Raw genomic sequence first — 12,233 nt, forward strand, 5'->3', positions numbered from 1 at the left:
GGGACCTATTTTGGTGGATGTGCCTAGTTTTGGGAATACTTTTGTAAACTTGATTTATTCTCCTATTCCCACCCTTTTCCATAGCTTATTTCTCTGGGATTATGGTTCCTAACACCCTTATCCTGACAAAGGAGCTCAACTTAAGTTGAACTTTCATTTAGTGAGAATTTACCTTGCTTTGTTGGCCTTCCCCAAAAAAATTATTGCAAAAACATGTAAGTTGCATATAAATGCAATCCCCTCTCTCATTTCAAATGTGTAGGTAATCTACACAATCTCCACACTATCAAGCATATCCAAACAAGAATATATTTTTATTTATTGAGAAGAGTAGTTGAGAATTTAGTTCTTCTACAAGAACATGATCAAATGCATTTTGTTTCTTCAAGTTGAAAGCATGCACTAATATGTTGCAGGACTTAATGAGCATCACATTAGACCTTGAGTAAGGTTTCATGAGAAGGTTTCATACTTTAGATAATATCTTGTCATTTTGGCATTTTATTATGTATGTAGCTTTTATCCTTACAAGGGCACATACTCAGATCTCATCATTATCCATTGTTGAAGTGTGAACACTAACACAAGATTTGACTCAAAAAATCCCCCAAATGATACAATATTTTCCTCCATTTTTTTGTGTGTGTAAGTGTTGATTTGGCAACAATAAATTTGTACAGAAGAGTAGAGTAAATAGTGATAGACTTCTAATAGACAAAAGACTTTGGATTAGGGCACCCAATGCCATTATTATCCTACTTTGTGCTATGTTTTTGGGAGAATTTTTTTTAGAGATTCTTGATTGCATTTTGATAAGCTTCCAAAACATCTAAAACCTTCAAAATAGGTTAACTAGTGATTTTGTACAGCATAGTTACATCTAGATTTAAGATCTCAATTCATCTCTATTTCTCTATTCTATATTTACTTTAGTTTCTTTTCTCATTTTGTATCTATCATATACAATTAAATCTAGTCATTTAATAATTAATAAACTAAATCACATAAACACATTTCACTATCTCATTATGCATTACAACAAGAAGGGAACAAGAACCCCAAAGCCTTTCTCTACCTTTCAAGATAATATTTAGTCTGATTCTTGTTTCCTAATGTTATGAGGAAGAATTGAGATGTAATGTCCCCTTTTTGAGATAGGATTAAATAGTAATAGTAATAGTAATAGTAATAGTAATAGTAATAGTAATGGTAATGGTAATAGTAATAGTAATAGTAATAGTAATAGTAATAGTAATAGTAATAGTAATAGTAATAGAAATAGTAATAGTAATAGTAATAATAATAATAATAGTAATAGTAATAGTAATAATAAACACATGTTAATTAAGTTTAATGGAAGATAAAGAGGCATGACCTAAAGGGTGCAGTCTCCCTCAAATGCAAAGATGTAAGAGGGAAGAACAAATCATTTTTTTTGTTTTTTTGGGGGGGTGGGGGGTGTGCAAGTAGATTTAGATATACATGCATACATTACACAATAAAATAAAAAAATCTAATATATCTAATCTGCATACAAGGGAATGAAAAGAATTTTGCATGCACTAATATGTATCTAGGTATAAACAATAAATCAAGTTGATATTAGACCAATTAACTTGTTCATTATACAATAATTGGTCAAAGCCAATTATGGGACATTAAATTTGGTGTTAGAGCATAATTCCTTCTAGCATGAGGGATAGAGAATAGTTACTACAACTTAGCTGAATTCATCTTTGATTAATTATTAAAAAAGTGTAGTTTAGAGTGTGCAATAATTTGAAGGACAAACAATGATTTAAGAGCAAGTTTGAACTTTGTTTTGACACAAAATACAGATACAAAGATTAGGAAATTTAATATGTAAAAAAGGTTGTAGTTATATGTTAGTAAAAGGTGACAAAGACAACGATTATAAGCAAGTGCATGACAATGAATAAACTCCAAGAATTATGCAAAACAAAGAAGTGACCAAAACTTTATGACTATCAACTAAAACACAAACATTGACCCCCAATATGAAGTCAACTATGATTTTGACATCCTCATCTGAAGTGTTAAGCTGTACAGAATCAAATTCCCACTCATGTGAGTCAGTCTCTGAGTCACTTTCCAGCATCCGATTACTATACCATACTGGGATGTCTTTTGAGTTAAATACTGCAGGTGTGATTGGTTGATGTACCTTTGTAGTGATCGGTGTTGTAGAAAGGTCGATGGGGATAAAAGAATCTGGTATAGGGAGTATCGGTAATATTGACTCAGTGGCTTCTGTTTGAACTGCTGGTGCCATAGATGCTACTGCGGGTTCTGATACAATTGCTGCTGCTAATGGTGTTATTGATGTTATTGTTGTTGCTGATGGGATCACTGGTTCGTTTGGTGAGATGAGTGGCATTAGTGATGGTTGTGTTGGGGTTTTGAGCCTCGATGGGGCAGTTGGGATGGTGTTTGATGCTGCTTTGATAATGAAAGGTGTCCTTTTGGCAGTAGGCTGACATAATGGTTTGCTGGGTTTTCCTTTGAATTTGAGTTTAGGAAAGATCTCTTTTTCAAAGCCTAGGCCTGTATTACCTTTGGGTTTTAATTCTGGCAGTAGAGGTTCATGTCATCCTTGTTTGCAATATCCCAAAGCACTCTGACCATCATACCCCATTCTTTTCATAATGAGGAGACCTTTGTCATACTGATCCGTAGGAAGTTTAACTTGCGGTATATCAGTGGTGATGGGATCTTTATAGATCCATCCCGCTAAGTCCTCATCTTGGGTTTCTTCTTCTTGACTTTTTCCAAGGATGAAAGGCATCAAAGCACATGCTAGTGTGATTAGTGGTTGCTGGTGTTCTAGGAGAAGTGGGCATTTGTCCCACATAAAAGAGTTGACTCAAGTTGTATTCCCCAGGACCTTCCTCTGCTATTTTTATTTTAAGCTTTTCTTGCTTTGGTATAGTGGTGTTCGAACTGGCAAGAGAGGTGGGACTTATATATGATGTGGAGGAAATGGCTTCTCTATAATTAGGAATGGTAATCTCTGGTTGATGGCTGATATTATGGAAATACGCAAAGGGATTTGCATCGCCCAAGATTGTGATCTCTACACCGTTATGTGGGAACTTGATACATTGATGGTAGGTAGATGGAACGGCTTGCATGACATGTATCCAAGGTCTTCCCAACAATAGATTGTATGGTAGAGGAAGGTCCAGAACCTGACAGATGATGTGTTTTACCACAAGGCCCACTCGGATTGGTAGTACCACAACTCCTTTGGAGGAATGCTCTGCATCGTCATAGGCTTTGATTGTGATCTTCTTACGAGGATCCACTAATTCTATTGTGTATCCCAATGTTGTGACCAACTGTAGTGTACAAATATTGAGGCCTGCTCCATTATCGATCAAGACTCACTTGATCCTATGCTAATTGATAAAGCCTTCAATGTGTAGCAAAGCGTTATGAGGTTGCTGGAAAGAAGAGTTGTCACTTTCGGAAAAATTGAGACAAGGTGATGACTTTAGACTTCCAACCATGGCTTGAAATTGGTCTATATTCAGATTTGCAGGGACTGACGCCTCTTGGAGTGCTTGATCCAAGATAGTTTTATGAGATGGCGATAGGCGCAAAAGCTCTAAAATGGATATAAGTGCAGGGGTTTTGTCTAATTGTTCCACAAGATTGTATTGCTTTGGGATGGAGGTGGTGCCTTGTGGAGCTGCTTTTATGGTGACCTTGCCACGTTGTGTAACAACATTGCAATTTGAGTTGGGATTTTTGAAGGTTATAGTTGCAACTTGTTCACTGGCGTCATACAGATGATTTACAATGTAATTATACGCATCCTGTGTATAATCAGTGGTATCAATGCTTCGCCTGGAAGTGGAAGGACCCCTTTGATCTTGTGATGGAAGTGGATTTTTGAACATCAGATGATCATTATTTGTTTTTTTGGGTCATGTCCTTCAATTTCAATTTCTCCTCGGTCAATAAGATCCTGAATAAGATCTTTCAATCAGTGACAATTACTTGTCTTATGTCCTCTCCCTTGGTGGAAATCACAGTGTTCAATGTCTCTCCACCATGCAGGTTTGACCTGAGGTTCATAGTTTGATGTTTTAGGGAGAGTGACCAAATTTTGAGAAATGAGTTGTCGCAATACTATTTCAATGGGTTCCCCTAAGGGAGTGTATGTGCATTTCTATTTTTGTTGACGAGGTCTTGGTTCATCACGAGATGTGATGCGACCTTGATTGGAAGGAACATTTGTGTTGTTCTGAGGTGGAGGATTTTGTCCTGCAAAACGAACCACCGGTTGTGCATTTTGGATAGTCTGGGCATCCACAACCCCATCGTTGACGATATTCTTGTTTTTATTCCAGAAGCTTGGTTTATTGCTATTGAAGCGTGGGCGAGGACCATCCTTTGGTTCATTATAGATTTTGATGAGTCCTTTCTTGATGAGGGCCTGCTCACATTTCAAACCCTTGGTGATCATATCATTAAAAGAGTCTGTGTCTTTGACATCCAAGTGAAATTCCATTTCTTCGTTTAAGTTGGAAATGAATATTTCCACTAGTTCTCGTTCAGGTAACTGAACAGAACATCTGCTAGACATTTGGCACCATCGTTGCAAGAATACTGAGAATAGTTCACCTGGTTTTTGTTTGGTGTTGCACAGATCAACCATGGTGATGTCGCGTTCAATGTTATGAGAGTAATGAGCGAGGAATTTCTGGATAAGTTTCTCAAATGTTCTAATGCCACTTGATAGTTGGGAAAACCATGATGTGGTTGTTCCTCCCAAGCTTTGGGGGAAAAGGCGCATTAGGTATGTGTCTTCATATGCCACTTCGAGGCAAGCGGAATGAAATTCTCTGACATGATCGCAGGGATCTCCCTTTCCTCTATATTTTTCGAGTTTGGGTGTTTCGAATCCTCGTGGAAAGGGTGGCATATAAAGATTTCTATCAAAAGGATAGGGACAGATGTCATTGAGTGAGAATTGGTTAGTTTTGACACCACTATGAAGTTGTTGGGCAAGATTCTCGACTTGTTGCCGCAACATCTCCATTTCAGTTGGAGGAGGAGGTGCTGGGTTACCTCGAGGAATGTTATATCTGATGGGATCTCTACCTCTTTCCTCTTCATGGCGACTTTGTCTTTCTGATGCTTGTCTTAATTGGGCAAGATCAAAGTCAAAGAGGAGTTTGGCTCCTTCTTGAGCAAGCTTTAAAAAGTGAGCATCCGCATTGCTCCTGAGTATCTCGTCAAACAGTCTGTTAAGGAGAGGGTTATGCTGATCCATTCTTAAGTATGAACAATTACACATAGTTATGCAGCAATAGCAATACGAAACAACAATGTGTTGTGATAATAGACAATCAATTATATGAAGAAGTCAATAGACTAATTTATTATATGCAAAACTCATAACCTACTTGAGTGTTGATTCATGAAGAGATGTGATGGTAATGTAATTAATTTTTTTTTAAAAAGGGTGACAACAATTCATAAAAGAGAAACTATCATAAGATAGAACTATCCTTGAAAGGAGAAATCATGCTTAAAGAGAAACAATTTAATTAACAAAAAACAAATAATTTATTAGAAAAAAGACACAGGTATTGGTTTTTTAAAAGTCACAACCTTTTTTATGAAAAGATACATGCAAGATATAAATGGTAGATTAAATTCATTTGTTGAAGTGGGTAAGGAGTGAAAATATGTGGTGTGCATTATATGAGAATTGAAGATAAGAAGGCATATGGACCAAAGAGAAGTAACAGAAGACTAAACGTACAGAGTTGGGTCCCAATCCCGCGGAAGTCCGCGGGTTGGGAAATGAGCCCGCTAGAAACGGGTCCCTGATTTTTACAAATCGTTCATCCGTTTAGCTTCGAGTGCCCGAGCCATCAAAAAACGGGCATTCGTTTAGCAACGGGTGCCCGAAGCTAAATGAACACCCGTTTATTTCAAATCGGGCACCCGATTTGAAAAAAACTACACGATTTGAAAAAAACGGGCATCCGTTTTTTAAATGTATTTATTTGTTTTTTTTAACCATTTTCCCATCATTTTTACTGTTTGGAAAATGGGCAAGCGTTTCTGAGGAGCACGGGTACCCATTTTTTTCACCTCAGCTAACCCCCTAGACCATTTTTACCTCCTTCCAGGTATTTAGCTTTATTTTTTATATTCTATTTTATTTATTTTTATTGTTTTTCATAAAAAAATGTTAATGTATTGTTATTTTTTAATTTTTATGTTTTAAAGTTTGAAAATCGTCTTTTATTTCATGTTTAAAATAGTTTTTCAGTTTTCAAATATTGCAAAAAACATGAATAGTAAAAACCGTAGGAAAAAAACAAAAAACATGAATAGTATTTAAACCGTAGGAAAAAACAAAAAACAAAAAACAAAATCGTAAACGAATAGTAAACATTAGACGCAAAAAATAGACAATAAACCCTGAATAGAAAAATGAACAATAAACATTAGACACAAAAAACAGACAATAAACCCTGAACAGAAAAACAAACACTAAACCCAAAATAGAAAAAAACGAACAAGTCCCAAGAGAAATTTGACTATCTTCGTTGATTAACCCTAAACCCTAAACCCTAAATTAACCCTAAACCCTAAACCCTAAACCCTAAATTAAATGGTGCTTAGTGATCAGTGTTTTTCCTAGCAGTGTTGTATCAAATAGAACATATATTTAGTTTTTGATTGGAGCTTTTAGAGTTAAATTTAGTTTTTTTTGGTTATAAGTCTATCATAATCAACAAAGCTATAATAGATCATCATGCATCTCAATGTAACTACAAAATTACAAATCACCATAAGGCGATCCAACACGTCATGGGTCCAAAGCAATCACAAAACATATATCAAACTAAGCAAACAATAAACACTCAGGGGCATACAATGCAACAAATGAAGCATCTAGAATAAGATCAAAGTAAAACTAAAAGATTTACATTCAAAATGTAAATGGCACAATCATACACACATGGCCAAATCCACATCAAGAGTGAAGAATGCAAATGAGTAAAAGGGATTGGCATTAGAGGGGCATAGAATATAGTGAGGGAAAATTTGAGGAGCCCCTGAATTTTATCCATGTCATTGTGTTTAGGTGACCTCTCAAGATTATGCACCATCATTGTGTCATAATGTGTCAAAAATATATTGGTTAGAGTATTGAACTAAAGCCTATACAAGTATGGTGGAAGACCGTTGAGGCTAGTGTTAGTGTTGGTCTTAATGATAACAACTAATAATTAAGACCTCATGTATAGGGCATGGTGGCCCATTTTTTTGCATGATCAAGATGATTGGCTATGATTAGAAATGGGTCATTGTAGATAGTGTAGGAATTGTCTAGGCTACAAGTGGATATCAACTAATACAATCACTACATCATTATGTTTTCATACATGTCAATATAAGGGTAGGCCATGAAAGTGTGTGTTATATTTATTTGGTTTATCTTATACCAATTTGTAATAAAATGTAATTTGTTATACCAATATCTATCACTAGGCAATAATCACAATGGTGGGAATATGTAATTATTTAGATGAAATAGAATTATTATCAATTGGGAAGTATCATGTTTATAATCCATCACATGTTACTAAGAATTATGAATAAGCTCCCAACTACCTATGATGCTTGAGACAAGTATGGAGGTAGGTAACATCACAAATTTTTTTATCTAAGAGGGGTCTTTCTTCAACCTAATTATGTTCATTATTAATGTAGGCTTATGAAAATGGATCTTAAGACTCCTTTTAATTATGGACATGAAAATTGTTAAGGGAGAATCAAGGTAGGGTTGTCTAAGAAATGTTTGTTGATTTCTCGAAAGGATTGGACTTAGTGACCTACTTGCCTCAAATGGAAAGCAAGAAAGTATAAATAGAAGGTGTACATCAAGAGTTTGAGGTATTGCAATCTTGTTGTAGCAATATTAGTAAAGTGTTGGTTGGTTTGCAAAATGCACATGAAAATAGTAGAGTGTGTGTTGGAAGTGAATGTATTATATTATGTGAAAGAATTAATTGAAATAGTAAAATAAGAACCATCAAGAAGGGAGAGTTGAGGGTGGTGTCTATATAGGGTAGATGAGTTATGTATTCTAATATATGACAAATTTTCTTGGATAGGTTTCATTATAAACCCCGCTAAATTACTTAAAAATTTACACGTCTATATAAATTTATTTTGCCAAGTATATATTAAATTAAAAAACTGATTATATATTTATATGTGTATGTATCATTTTACATTTAGAATGAATTGATTCTAAATTTTTTATGATAATTGCTTGTATTTCATTACCAAATGTTTATTCTAATTGATATAATTGATGTACATAATTAAAATATATTTTGAAAATTGTTTAATATGTAAATAAAAGTTGATCTTAAGTAAATAAATTATTTAATATGATATAATGAATTTTCTCTTAAGTACACCATCGAAGGGTATGTGATCTTAATTTACAAAGGGAATGAAACAATCTACAATAGGATCCTCTAGGAATGGAGAGATATGAGGGTCTCCATGGATCTCCTAAAGTCTATTCCAAAGTGTGTGGGGGAAATCAATATCCAATGCAATACACATAGAATCATGATCTTGATGCTAGATCAAATCACTCCTACATGGTCAATGATGTTACACCAAGATTATATATTTTCTAGTGTTTCTAGTTTAGGTATGACTCCATACATAAAAGGAAAATGATTAAACCACCTAAAACTTATGAAGATACCATTTTACAAAAGAATCATAGTTATCCCTTTCTAATTTTACCACAAAAGGATGAATAGAGAAACCTATGATGCCTCCTCAAATAAAACCTTAAAAAATCAATAAAATCAATACATATAAAACATATCAAACAAATTCATCTCATGTAAGACAGTCATTTTCAAGTGCCAAGATGTCCAAGTAAATGACTAGAATGTGAAATCACAAAAAATGGTCATTTATTCAAGCTTCAACTTAGTGTAGTACTACTAGTAGTACATGTATTGACAAGTTCATTGATGCTCTGATTAGAGATATTCACACTATTAGGCATGAGCCTCATCCACCCCCTCAGTTGTTACACCTTGTAGATAGTATGCAAGGCATTGTACAGTCTATGCAGACATTAGATAGCGAGCTAGATAGCTATCGTAGCTGGTGTGAGGGATTGCGTGCATTTTACGCAGATGGCCTCACATACAAACAAGTTAATGATTTAAAAATAACAAAAATAGATTTGAAAAAATATTTTGTGAACCCTAAGACGGGTGAAGAGATAGATCCAAAGAAGCCACAGATCTCTATTCGATGGTGTAGGCACCCGGGCATTGCTAGCCACTTTTGGGAGAGTCCACCACACTCCAATCATGAGGTCCCAATGTATTTTTTGAAGAAATTATGGGCGGAATTTGAATTGGGCAATAAGTGCAATTACTTTGATATTAGATCATTTTAGGGGGTTGGGAGAGGCATGCCCCAGTATATATATATATATATATATATATATATATATATATATATATATATATATATATATATATATATATATATATATATATATATATATATATATATATATATATATATATATATATATATATATATATACTTTATAATTTATGTATATATACAAGTTTGATTCATGCTTTATATATGTTGTTCAAGTCCACACCACTACCAATATTGGTATGGCTATGGGGTTGAGCCAGATGCAACCATCGACATTATCATTTGAGGCATGATGATTACAAAAATAATTTCTAATTTGTTTATACTGTGTACCTGGCTTTTATAGGGATTATCAAAATTGATGTACACTGTTTCTTTTTGCAGGACTTGGCTACGACCACTTTTCTTGTTCATGATAGTGGACCTCCATGTACAAGTGAGGGCATTGTAGAGCATGGTCGTATGGTAATTTATTTTAAATTTTTTAGTATTTAATTACTTTATAAGTGAATTATGCAAGTAACTTCTTCTCATGTAAAATCTTTTAATAATGTACAGGAGGGTGCAGACACTGATACTGCACAGGAGGGTGGAGTCACTGATACTGCATAGGAGGGTGGAGACACTGATATTGCATAGACACAGGATGGTACATATCAAGACCACGTGCAGCAGGATGATTCATCTCAGCCACCTTCACATGGAGTGAAGAGAACTACAGATGAGATGCACGCAAGTTCTTAGATTGTATATTTTAGATCATGTCGTGTTATTGTATTGTGGACTTTTTATGGTGACACTTGTTATGTTATCTCGGGACTTGTTATTATGTGATTATATATAGGACTTGTTGTTATGTGTTATGTGATTATATATAGGACTTTTTATTATGTCATTTCCTTGCTATTATGATATCAGGTCGTGTTATGTGATTTGGCACACTCTAGTAATTATATATGTGATACATTGTTTTGTTATTATGTTATTTGGACTTGTTTTAATGTCATTTCCTTATTAAATTATTATTTCAAGACTTGTTATTATGTCATTAGGAATTGTTATGTGATTGTATATAGGACTTTTTATTTATGACTTGTTATGTGATCTATTTATGACTTTATATATTAACATTGTGATTGATCACCTTATAGTGCAACCATTTATAATTCAATGTGCACAAAATAACATTAAGAATAAGATAACTAATACAATATTGTTTATGAAACCAAAATTGTATCAAATGTAGACAAATACAATGTTAAAGGGACAAAGAAAAACAATTATCATGATTAAATATTTAAAAGAGTTCACACAAGTATCAACTTATTAATTATAAATGAATCTCATAGAGGAATCATGATTACCATGATTATATAAAAGGATTATTAATTATAAGTGAATCTCATAGAGGAATCCAATAGATTGATGGAACTAAGGCTAACCAAATCATTAGGAAGCTACAAACATAGTATCAACTTTTCTCTTAAGTTGACCACACTACTTTACTAGTGTATTGATGGTTTATTAGTGCGGATAGTAGTGGTATGAAAAGCATGGACTTCATGGTACTAAAATAAAAAAGTACACTATAAATATAGATTTGTCATACAATGATAAATATAGAGTTAGGTCACATTTAAGACATAATTCTATCTTTGAACTTACAATTAATCTATGAAGAGATTACAATAAAATAAATATATCATGAAAAATTAGAATTCAATTGTAACACAATTACAATGTGCACAAAATAACATTAAGAAGAAGATAACTAATACAATGTTGTTTATGAAACCAAAATTGTATCAAATGTAGACAAATACAACGTTAAAGGGACAAAGAAAAACAATTATCATGATTAAATATAAAAGATTTCACACAAGTAACACAAACTTACATGCATATATAAATTTGATTCAACCTAATGTACCATCTGCATCCTCTCTCTTCTGCAATGCATCTATGATTGCCTCATGCTCTTCTACTGAAAGTGTCCACAATACCTTATTAGCAGGTCTACCTTTGTATCTTTCTAATTTGATGTTTGTTGCCACCACCAAATGAGAATAGTGTATAATCTTCTTTTCTGATTGGTAGTCTTCATAAGCTGGTAAGCCATTCCTTCTTGTTAAGTATTTGCGTAGCCATGTACCAACCACCACAATAGACCCAACTGGATACTGAAAACCATCATCATCTACTTGATCACATATCAACTTTTTCTTAGGTTCTACACATTTAGCTAGCTAATACTCAACCTGCTCATCATTATCCTCAGGTGCAACAACAGCATACACATGTCCTATAAAACAATTTAAGTACAATGTGTAGAAATAAAACTTGTTAGAATTTATAATTCAAATATGTAATCATAAATTATATGACAATACATAAAAATATATAATTTAAAGTTATAAACAATAAATTGAATTAAATTACCAGGTTGTATGAGGTCTGAAACATGATCATAATCTTCTAATGCAAATGCATGATCGGGGTCTTCATTTCTTCTAACATCTTCATATTGTGTCTTAGTAGGTGTTAAGGATTTGTGTTGCCATTCTTCGACCCATTCCATATTCTCGCATTCTTCCCATTCACCTGCAACACAAAATTGACAAAAACATGCAAGCTCTCTAGTCCATATAGTCCAAGTGTTAGAATTAGAACTCTTAAATGAATGCCATCTAGCTGACCCATTTATTGTATCACAATCATATCTTGGAAGGATATTCTCCTCTTTAACT

This window comes from Cryptomeria japonica, chromosome 5 (assembly GCF_030272615.1).
Source record: "Cryptomeria japonica chromosome 5, Sugi_1.0, whole genome shotgun sequence".
NCBI lineage: Eukaryota > Viridiplantae > Streptophyta > Pinopsida > Cupressales > Cupressaceae > Cryptomeria > Cryptomeria japonica.